This window comes from Canis lupus, chromosome 3, assembly GCF_003254725.2.
Source record: "Canis lupus dingo isolate Sandy chromosome 3, ASM325472v2, whole genome shotgun sequence".
In the NCBI taxonomy this organism is placed as follows: Eukaryota; Metazoa; Chordata; class Mammalia; order Carnivora; family Canidae; genus Canis; species Canis lupus.
This window is the reverse complement of record NC_064245.1, coordinates 19,227,510-19,236,400: the sequence shown is the minus strand read 5'-3', so window position 1 is coordinate 19,236,400 and position 8,891 is coordinate 19,227,510. Positions and strand designations below refer to the sequence as shown.

At 34.5% G+C, this 8,891-nt stretch overlaps 1 long non-coding RNA gene across 1 annotated transcript; it reads left to right on the top strand.

The window, feature by feature from the left end:
- Nucleotides 1-4,026: 4,026 nt before the first annotated feature.
- LOC118354255 (uncharacterized) lies at nt 4,027-5,717 on the top strand. The gene is made up of 2 exons (XR_004814414.2): nt 4,027-4,124; nt 5,380-5,717. It is a non-coding gene; the product is annotated as an uncharacterized LOC118354255 (long non-coding RNA).
- The last annotated feature ends 3,174 nt before the right edge of the window (nt 5,718-8,891 follow it).

Below are 8,891 nucleotides of genomic sequence, written 5' to 3'. Positions count from 1 at the left end.
GAAAGTGATTATTGCTAGTTTATATAACAGATTCTGGCAAAGTATTTGTGCTTCTGTTTTTACATTAATTTAAACTGTTTATGCTGTAGGTGGAAAGCAAAGTTAGATGCTGGCATTATGCTAGGTATTATCAGTTCCATTAGGTATTTCTAGACTCCAAAAAAAAATATTTAAGCCCTTTATAATATAGGTAAAATAAAACGCAAGTAACTCTTATGCAGTCCTACTGTATTTCTCTGTTTATTTGTGAGATTACTCCAGAACAACGCTTGAGTGGTATTTCTGTGAGCACAGTTAAATGCTTAAAATCAAGGAGCAGGTGTGTGAGTGTGTGTACATACATGCTCATATATTTAAATAAAAAACAATGTAATCAGTTAAAGATGGACATTTATAAATTTTTAAATTATGACAAGTGACACCATTATATTTGCTCATACTCTTTCTCCAGAATTACTATAATAAAACTCCACACTTATGGACTTTCTTGGCAGAAGGCCATGAGGACTTCCAAAAAAAATCTAAATAGTGACAAAATGTTTATTTATATTACTCATCAGAAGTAAATTCTTTTTCTTAGGCCATAGATATTTGCTTTAAGTTTTGAAGCATTAATTAATTAAAAGTTAATAAAGCATTATGGTATGGTATAATTTTTTAAAGGTTTTTTTTCTTTGAGGAATATTGATTTCTTTTCTGTAAAATTGTTGTTTTGCACAAGATTTACTAGTTGTTAGTTCCATCTACAGTATATGTACCAAAAGGGGGTCTGTATGTTTATAAAATTTATTTGACACTAACACAACTCTAAGTATTTTTTGAATGGCTCATGTTCCATATTTGTATTCTCTGAAATGTGGATTGGGACTGTATATACATGAATTAAAGAAAATTTGTTAGGAAAGTAATAATTTTGATAACTTTTTAGTGTACTCATAACTCATGATAATTATGGCTCCCAATAAGGGGACTTTTTGAAAGAAAACTCCCCTACCAGAATCACCCACATACATCTTTTAAATATGAAAATCCACTTTGCATTGATCAGTCTTCATTACGAAGACTGTTGACTTCAATATGAAAAATATCCCAAAGAATATCTCATTGTTCCAGAAAATTTCTGAGCAATCACTTTTTGGTGATCAAGCTGATCATGTGCCATTAGACAGTACAAGATGAGGAAGGCAGGGGTGGGGGACTTTACATTTTCTAAGTACCCACTATGGGCCCAAACCTCTTTTGGGCACTTTACATATATTATCATGTTTAGTATTCATAATCAGTCCATGATGAAGCAATTATTATCTCCTGATTACAGAGGAGGAGGCTGAGGCTCAGGGAGGTATGTAATTTGACAGGGGCCACATACCTGGTAAGAAATGGAGTACGAATTTATAATTTAGGCCTTTTGATTTTAATGTCTGTATTATTCCATTATGTTACGTTGCTTCCCAGAGAGTGCAATTGCTGCTTCTGTAATTTAGGGCTTATTTTCAAATGCAGTGTCTATAAGTACTTGGCCTATTATTTTCCTATGAAATTAATTTAAAATATAAAGAAGATGTATGGGTTCAAGTTTTTTTATCATTGTTATTCATCAAGAATTCGACACAACCACCACAACAGCAGCAAAAGAATTTGACACAGCAAACTGGAAAAAATTACTCAAGAAAACTTATCATTAACAGGACCAAAAAGTTTTCAAGACATGTCTTACAGCTGTCACTTAAGTCATATTTAGGAAGGGTTGGACTGACCCTGTTTCTACTTCCTGGTCTTTCTTTCCAACCTCTTTTTTCCTTTTCCTTTTTTCTTTTTCCTTTTTTTCCCACCCCCTTTTTTTTTTGTGTGTGTGGGGGGGATGGTTTAGTGTATTAGAGATGAAGCAGTCCCATTTATCCTACATTTGGAAAACTCTGAGTTAGAACTGTAATATACTCTCACTGCCAGTTGAAATAAAAATGTAAATATACGGGCATTTTATCTGTTATCCATACAGAGTTCTGCTGCTTTGATCCTGCTGCCTTCCCAGATCAGATCCTGGACATATCTCTAATTCTAGTTTTATGTTATTCAGAGGGTGCTGTGCTTTTTATTTTCAAACATATAAAATCTTTTGGTATCTTTCCACTCATGTTTATAATTCCAACTTTGATTTTGGCATTCATGTTTTCTAAATTTTAAAATAAGACCTTTTTGCCATACTTTGTTCCTCATTAAGATTTGTGGCAAAATTCTAATTAACAGATTGAACAACAAAAGAACCCACTGAACATCCCCTAGATTTTTTTTTGAAGGGGGAAAACATTCTATAAAAAACCACTGACTGCTGTAAGACACACACTGATGAACACCTATAGTTCTTAATGAAATTCATCATCACCTAAATTCAGTTCCTTCTTGTCCCACTTCACTGCCTCTATCCGCTCCACACACAAACAAAAGTACTCATAAGACCAGTTTTAATAGCATATATGCCGTAATATATATTTTTCAAAGAGGGTTTGTAAAACTGGAAAACTTGGTTTGTGTTTCAAACAGATGAGATAATAGTTCTTCTGATGTCTGAGTTCCATTCTGTGGCATCAAACCAGATGACTCGCTCTGTTCCTGCCATCCTAATTTGAGGGCCATTTTAAAAATATTCCTTTCTTTCTTTCTAGTAATCATAAAAAAACAATTTGCTGAATTTTTTTATTGTAGGCTTTTAGAAGAAACATTTTTTTTTTTGCAAATTAACTAGTAATAACTGAAATTAAGCCAGAAACACTCTAAGGGACGATTTATGATGGACTATAGATGACAGCAATGTTGAGCAAAGTTTTTTTCTTTTACTATAAAATATATGACAGGTAGCGTTCAGCCATTTTGTGATGTAAGTTCTAGAAGATATCACTTTGGGCTATATTTTGTATAGGTATAAGCATATATGTTATAGGTGTAAGAATGAAAAAAAACACTTGCTTATACATTAATAAGTTTCAGGATGGGGGAAGAGCCTAACAATTTTTACATAAGCAATGTTTAGGCCATAGAGAAGATAGAAATATCTTATTTTCTATTCAGTTAACAGGTTTTAGCAGTTTTCTGAATACTTATGAGTAGCTCAGAAATTCATATAAGTTCATGTAATTCACACAGCATCTGTTGTGAAAAAATAAAGTGATAATTTACATCCAATTAAAATATTTTTCATTAGATAAAATGCTTTAATAAACTAACAAACATATAAGAAAATAGTATTCATTGGAAATAAAACAAGTTAATTTTCTATATAGTATGAAAAATATCCAAGACTGGTCAACTAAAAAAAAGAACTAAGAGTCCAAGTCTTTTATGTAAAAATTTAATCCACTGAATACTTTTTTAAAAACTGTGAGTCCTTAATGCCTTACACTTTATGTAAGTTATCTGAAAATGCTATCTGGGTGCATCCTTATTAAGCTACTAAAATATATATATCTACCAACCCTTTTGTATCTACTATAAAAGTGGAAATTTCAGGAGTGCTTCTTAAACATAATCACCTTTCTTCTTCTAAATGTTTGCCAATTATACTACCGGAGAATATATGCAGCCATGTCTTAAAAGGAAGTTAAAGGTAGTTTTTTTATTAATTTCTTTTTCCTGATATAAGGGTCCTTTACCTTTAAAAATAAGCTTATATCCAATTTGGCAGGCAATTATGCAAATGTATTCTGTTAGGGCAGATTCCAATGGTAAAACATAAAATAAACTTAAGAAAAATGGGGGAGTCAAGCAAAGAGAAAGTTGGTGGGTCTTGCTATTTTTTTTTTTTTTTTTACTTTAAATATTTTTAGGCCTCTTTACCACTGCTGTTGGGTCATTTCTCTTAGCTATACTAAAGAGCCTTTGTCAGTCTGGAGGAGGCAGCCATGTGTCCATGAATGCTTATTTAGTACGCTGAGGACAGATGGCCTAGAATTGCTGAAGAAGACCTTAAGATATATTTAAAAGAGGAAAGGGAAAGAAACAATAAGGGAGGAAATAAATTAGAGAAGAGGCAAATGTGTAGCCAGGAAAAGTACCCGCGCGCGCGCACACACACACACACACACACAGGCACACGCACACGCACACAAATGAAGGCAAACTATAAAGTGGTAAGTAGGACCTGATTTTTTATAGATTTGCTTTTTCTGTAGAAACTTTCATTTTCATTATTGTTGATCTGTTGTCTTCTTAGGAGAAACCTGACAATCATAGTCACTGCTGGTTTGGGCTTAGCCTGTTTTAGTTGATATACACTGCACTTTTGCTTCTTATAGCATCCAAATTTGAAATATAAATTTTGATTCAGAAAAGCTCAAGGGATTTACTTAAATCAAACTGAATTAAATCGAAATCCCTGACACCCTAAGAGTCAATGCTTTAACGCAATTTGTTTGAGTCTACTGTAATTAATTTATCTTGCTTAGCATTTTATTTCATTTTTTTCTGTTAAGAAAACAGACACACTAGTGCCCAATTCAAACCTCATGTAGGGTTGTTTGAAGTGTACTGGGAGCGGGAAAGGAAGTGAGGATGGAGGATGGATAGGCATGGAGGCATCCGTGGATAACATTGTTGGGTTTTTTTTTCCTTCCCAAATAAATAGTGTGAGATGTAGTGAGATGATTAAAAACTGACATTAGTAGATTTTTACTATGTATTTTTTTCTTTCCAAGTTATCAAATTAACATTTTCCCATTTTCTTCAGATTTATTCTATTTCAACCATGCTCTGACTATGCCAGGTAACAGAGGGCTGTTGCTTCAATTGCCAGGTTTTCTAATGCTCATAAAACAAATATTAGATTCCAAATTTCTTATTGCCTTCTGAGTTGTCATGGTTATCAAATGACACCTTCTCTAAATTCTCTCTCATTTTAACTCTTTTTCATGCTTTGTATAAACAGGCTGCTTGAAAATCAAGAAAAAAAAAAACCATCAAGTTTGGGTGCTATAAGCAGCAAGAAACACAGAAGGAAAGAAATATTTTGTTAACCACAAATTGAAAGTGGAAAGATTTTATCCAGAAGCATTAAATGTCATTAAACATAAGAAGTCTAAAAAATACCTGCTTTATATAATGGTTCTCTGAACAAGCTCTTGGTAACTTGCAGCCTGCTAAGTGAGTGACTCTTGCATTGTGGTTAGAGCTTTTCTGCAACAACCTCCCCCACCCTACCTCCCCCACCCCACCCCCCAGACCCACACCCACCAACCACCACCACCAATGAAATGGGCAGCAAGGACGTTGGATCATTCTAAAGTAAATACAAGGGATATTTTTTGGATACAAGCACCTTTAAAAATAGAAAGGCAAGAAGATTCATAAACAGAGCCTTTGAAAATGTACAATACTTTTGTCTTACAGAAACATCTGTTGCTCAGATGAGTATTTGGAACACTGAGTGCTTCGGATTATCCTCAGAAGGTGTGTTAGGAGGTGGCTCTCTGTGGACTTGGCCCCAGGGGAGGTCAACCCGACTCTCTCGGCCTGTTGGCTCAGCAATTTCCCAGTGGTCAGCCCGTCTTGCCATAATCATATGCTGGCGCCCCAAGCCTGTTTCTTAACTGTACTCTGTACCTTCTAATGAAAGCATCCCAAAATATCTCCAACCGCCCAAACTCTGGGGCAGCCATGACCTCAGACTGGACGGCTGGACACACTGCATTTGCTCAGACAGAATGATAAAAATCTCCCCGCCCTGATGACTGAAATCCTCACTTTCTCTGCTAGTTCTTGTCACTTCATAAGTTAAGATTACTTGCATGAATTCCAGTATCTGTGACATGTAGCTGATTAGGAAGCTCTAACCCAAGGCATAACACCACACAATCTGATGTAACTTGGAACTTTTACATAAAGAAAAGAAAAGATGGGGGGGAAAGTAATTATAAAATAACTTTTTGTGCTTAAAGTAATAAACACAACAGCAACAAAAAATAAAATGTGCAAGTCAAAAGAGATAATTCATTTGCAAGTTATTTGAAAACTGTAGTATATCTCCTACACAAATGGGAAATGATTTCCTGGTGGAGCTACACTATCGTGGCTGTGGATGAACATGTACTATCTTGGACTTTACTACAATCCTTTGGGTAAGTTTTCATCTCTGAGGATAATAAAACAAAATAAGGAGATGCCAGTTTTCACGAAAAGTTCAAATGGAAGAGCAAGCAAATAAACAAAAAGGTCTATTTAAATTCAACAGGTGTCCTTTGGGCACCTTCATCTTGTCAAGCCTTTGTGCTATCAAGTAAGCTAACTCCATGTCTTTTTCAATGTGGCTTGAACAGGGGAAAAAAAATTTAACAACCTGTTAAAGAAATAAGCAAAAGATAAAGCGTAGATTTAAAAAACCCAGAGAGATCTCTATTGTTATTTTGCCATGTTTTATATGCATTTTGAAAGCTTTGAAGCCTCTTCAAAATTATGCTCATAGATATCCAGCACAATTCACACAACTTGATTCTTAAAAGTGCCTTTTGTACTTTGATAATATCAGTTAGAGCATATGTTTGAACTAGCCTCCAAGTATTAATGCTTTTATTTTCTTATTTCAGGGAAAAAATTTACTTGTAAAAAATGAGTAATACAAAACATACCGACATGGTTTTGTTAAAAATACAAAGCATTATCATTTATATGATAGTGACTTTCTCCCACAAGTATGCTTTGTAAACGTGATTGAATGAAAAGAAAAAAAAATCTTTTATTATCTCAGCTCTCAAAAGCTTTACTGTTTAAGCTACACTTGCTCCTAAGTATAGCAGAATTAAAATACGTCAGGATGTTGTAGAGCAAGCAACTAACAAGGCACTAATAAGGATCCTTGCATGCATTTAAGTACAGGTTGGCAAAAATAATTCCTCTATTATTTATTTAAAAATATAATGCTGAAGACCCAAATTCTGATGTAGTGTTTCTATTACTAGCCCATTTCCTTGTAAGAGTCACATATTTCAAATCTATGTACTTCACTTTGCTGTGAGTCAATAGTGTTTTCTAAATGTATGCAAACATATTTATATATAGTATTCAAATATACATGTATAAATGCAGATTATATATATTTATCATTGTATATGTCTTTATATATATGATAATAATTATAGTGTACTTGTTACAACTAGGGGGGGAAAAGCATAAATTCACTGTAACCTAGGAACTCTGTGGGTCTTTGGCTACTTTTATTTTTCTTTCCCCACTGGGGTGGGACAGATCTGCTGTAATCACAAGCAGTGTTGAAAACAAGTGAAAGTCAATTTTACCTTGCTAATTTTTCATACGCTTTTTTCTTTAAGTGCAGAGATTTCTTTTTTCTCTTTTTCTTTTCAGAATCACTTAAATTTTTTTTTTGCAATCTATTTTTTCCCCTAGAAAGTAACCCCTTGTGTCCTACCTTAAGCTCCTCACTGAATGATCTCTTTTTCTTCTAATTATATTTCTTCACCTTGGGAGGGACTCACACTGCTTCAGGATAAGCAACCCAGAAGAGCCTAAGGTCAGGTGTGCCCTAGAATCTAACTCTAGAAATTACAATCACGGAATAAGAGCAAGAGAGGGAAAGAAGAAGCAGAATAGGGAATTTGTAATGATATTGAGGCTCATTCTGAGGAATAATTAACCGAACAGCATCCTATGTTACATCACTTGCCTGAAATCTCAGAGGACAGACTAAAGAATTTAGGAAGCTGATCTGAATCGGTTTCCTACAGCCATGAGGTTAACAAATTAGTTGCATCAACGATCAAGCCTCCAAGTTTTATTTCCCAAGTATTTACCGCTCCGGGGTCCAAAAATATAGAATTTTATGCACAAATCAGCAGAACACAAAGAGTAACCATGGCATCTTACACATGAAGGATACTTTAATTTAAAACATCTAAAGAAAAGGAAAGAGACTTAATTTGATAGGAGGCTCTCGTTCCTCTGAAAAACGAGGTTCAATGAAGGAATTAATATAGGGGGGTCAGCAAGACAGATGATTTCTAAGATAATTCTTGAAGTAAAATGGAGAGGTGTGGGGCCATTTGTGAAATGCAGACTCTTCAGGTAGAGGAATTGTAGGTAGAAAAGGGAAGAACATTAGGAGAGCTTTTCAACCAGATTTTCAGCTGGGCTTTTGTTTAACACATATGCAAATGTGTGCACTGCTTTATTTGAATATTTATTTACTGCATTTGTGAAGGAAATTGGGGGATTATAGCCTCTTCCCAGCTGTGTTTTAGTTAATGACTGGTCAGCCTATTAGCCTGCTCCACTAAACGGATTCTCTGCACAAGCAACACCTTTTTTTACCCTGCCTAGAAATTCTTCACATAAACAACAGTGGAGAAAACAGCAAACCAAATCCAGGGAGCTTTCACCAAAAATGAAAATATTCCTTCAGAATTCATTAGAAATAAGAAAGTTATTTGACAATGGTGACTTTTGCATTTTTATAATAAACAAAGCAAACATTTGCTATCAAATGTCATAGGGGAAAGGGGAGTTAGCTAATCAGAATTTCTCTTTACTGAGAATGAATTCAGGTTACTGTTCTAAATAGTCTTTCTTTTCTTTCCCTGGTACTTGCTCACTTATTGCCCCCTATAAGCATAATCCCTCTCTCTCTCTCTCTCTCTCTCTCTCACACACACACACACACACACACACAAACACATACACACCAGTGAAAATGTCATGAATTACTTGGACAATTATTAATATTTGACAAATTCATTGGAATGCAAATTTCACAATTTCTCCTTATCTCCTCATCGCCAAAAAAACACAGAAGGAGAAAGAGTAAATAACATTTCTTTAGCAACCAAACTCAGTGTACTGTCATTGCTCAGACCAACTTATTTAGAGGCATCACTACTGGTTAAGAGATTAAA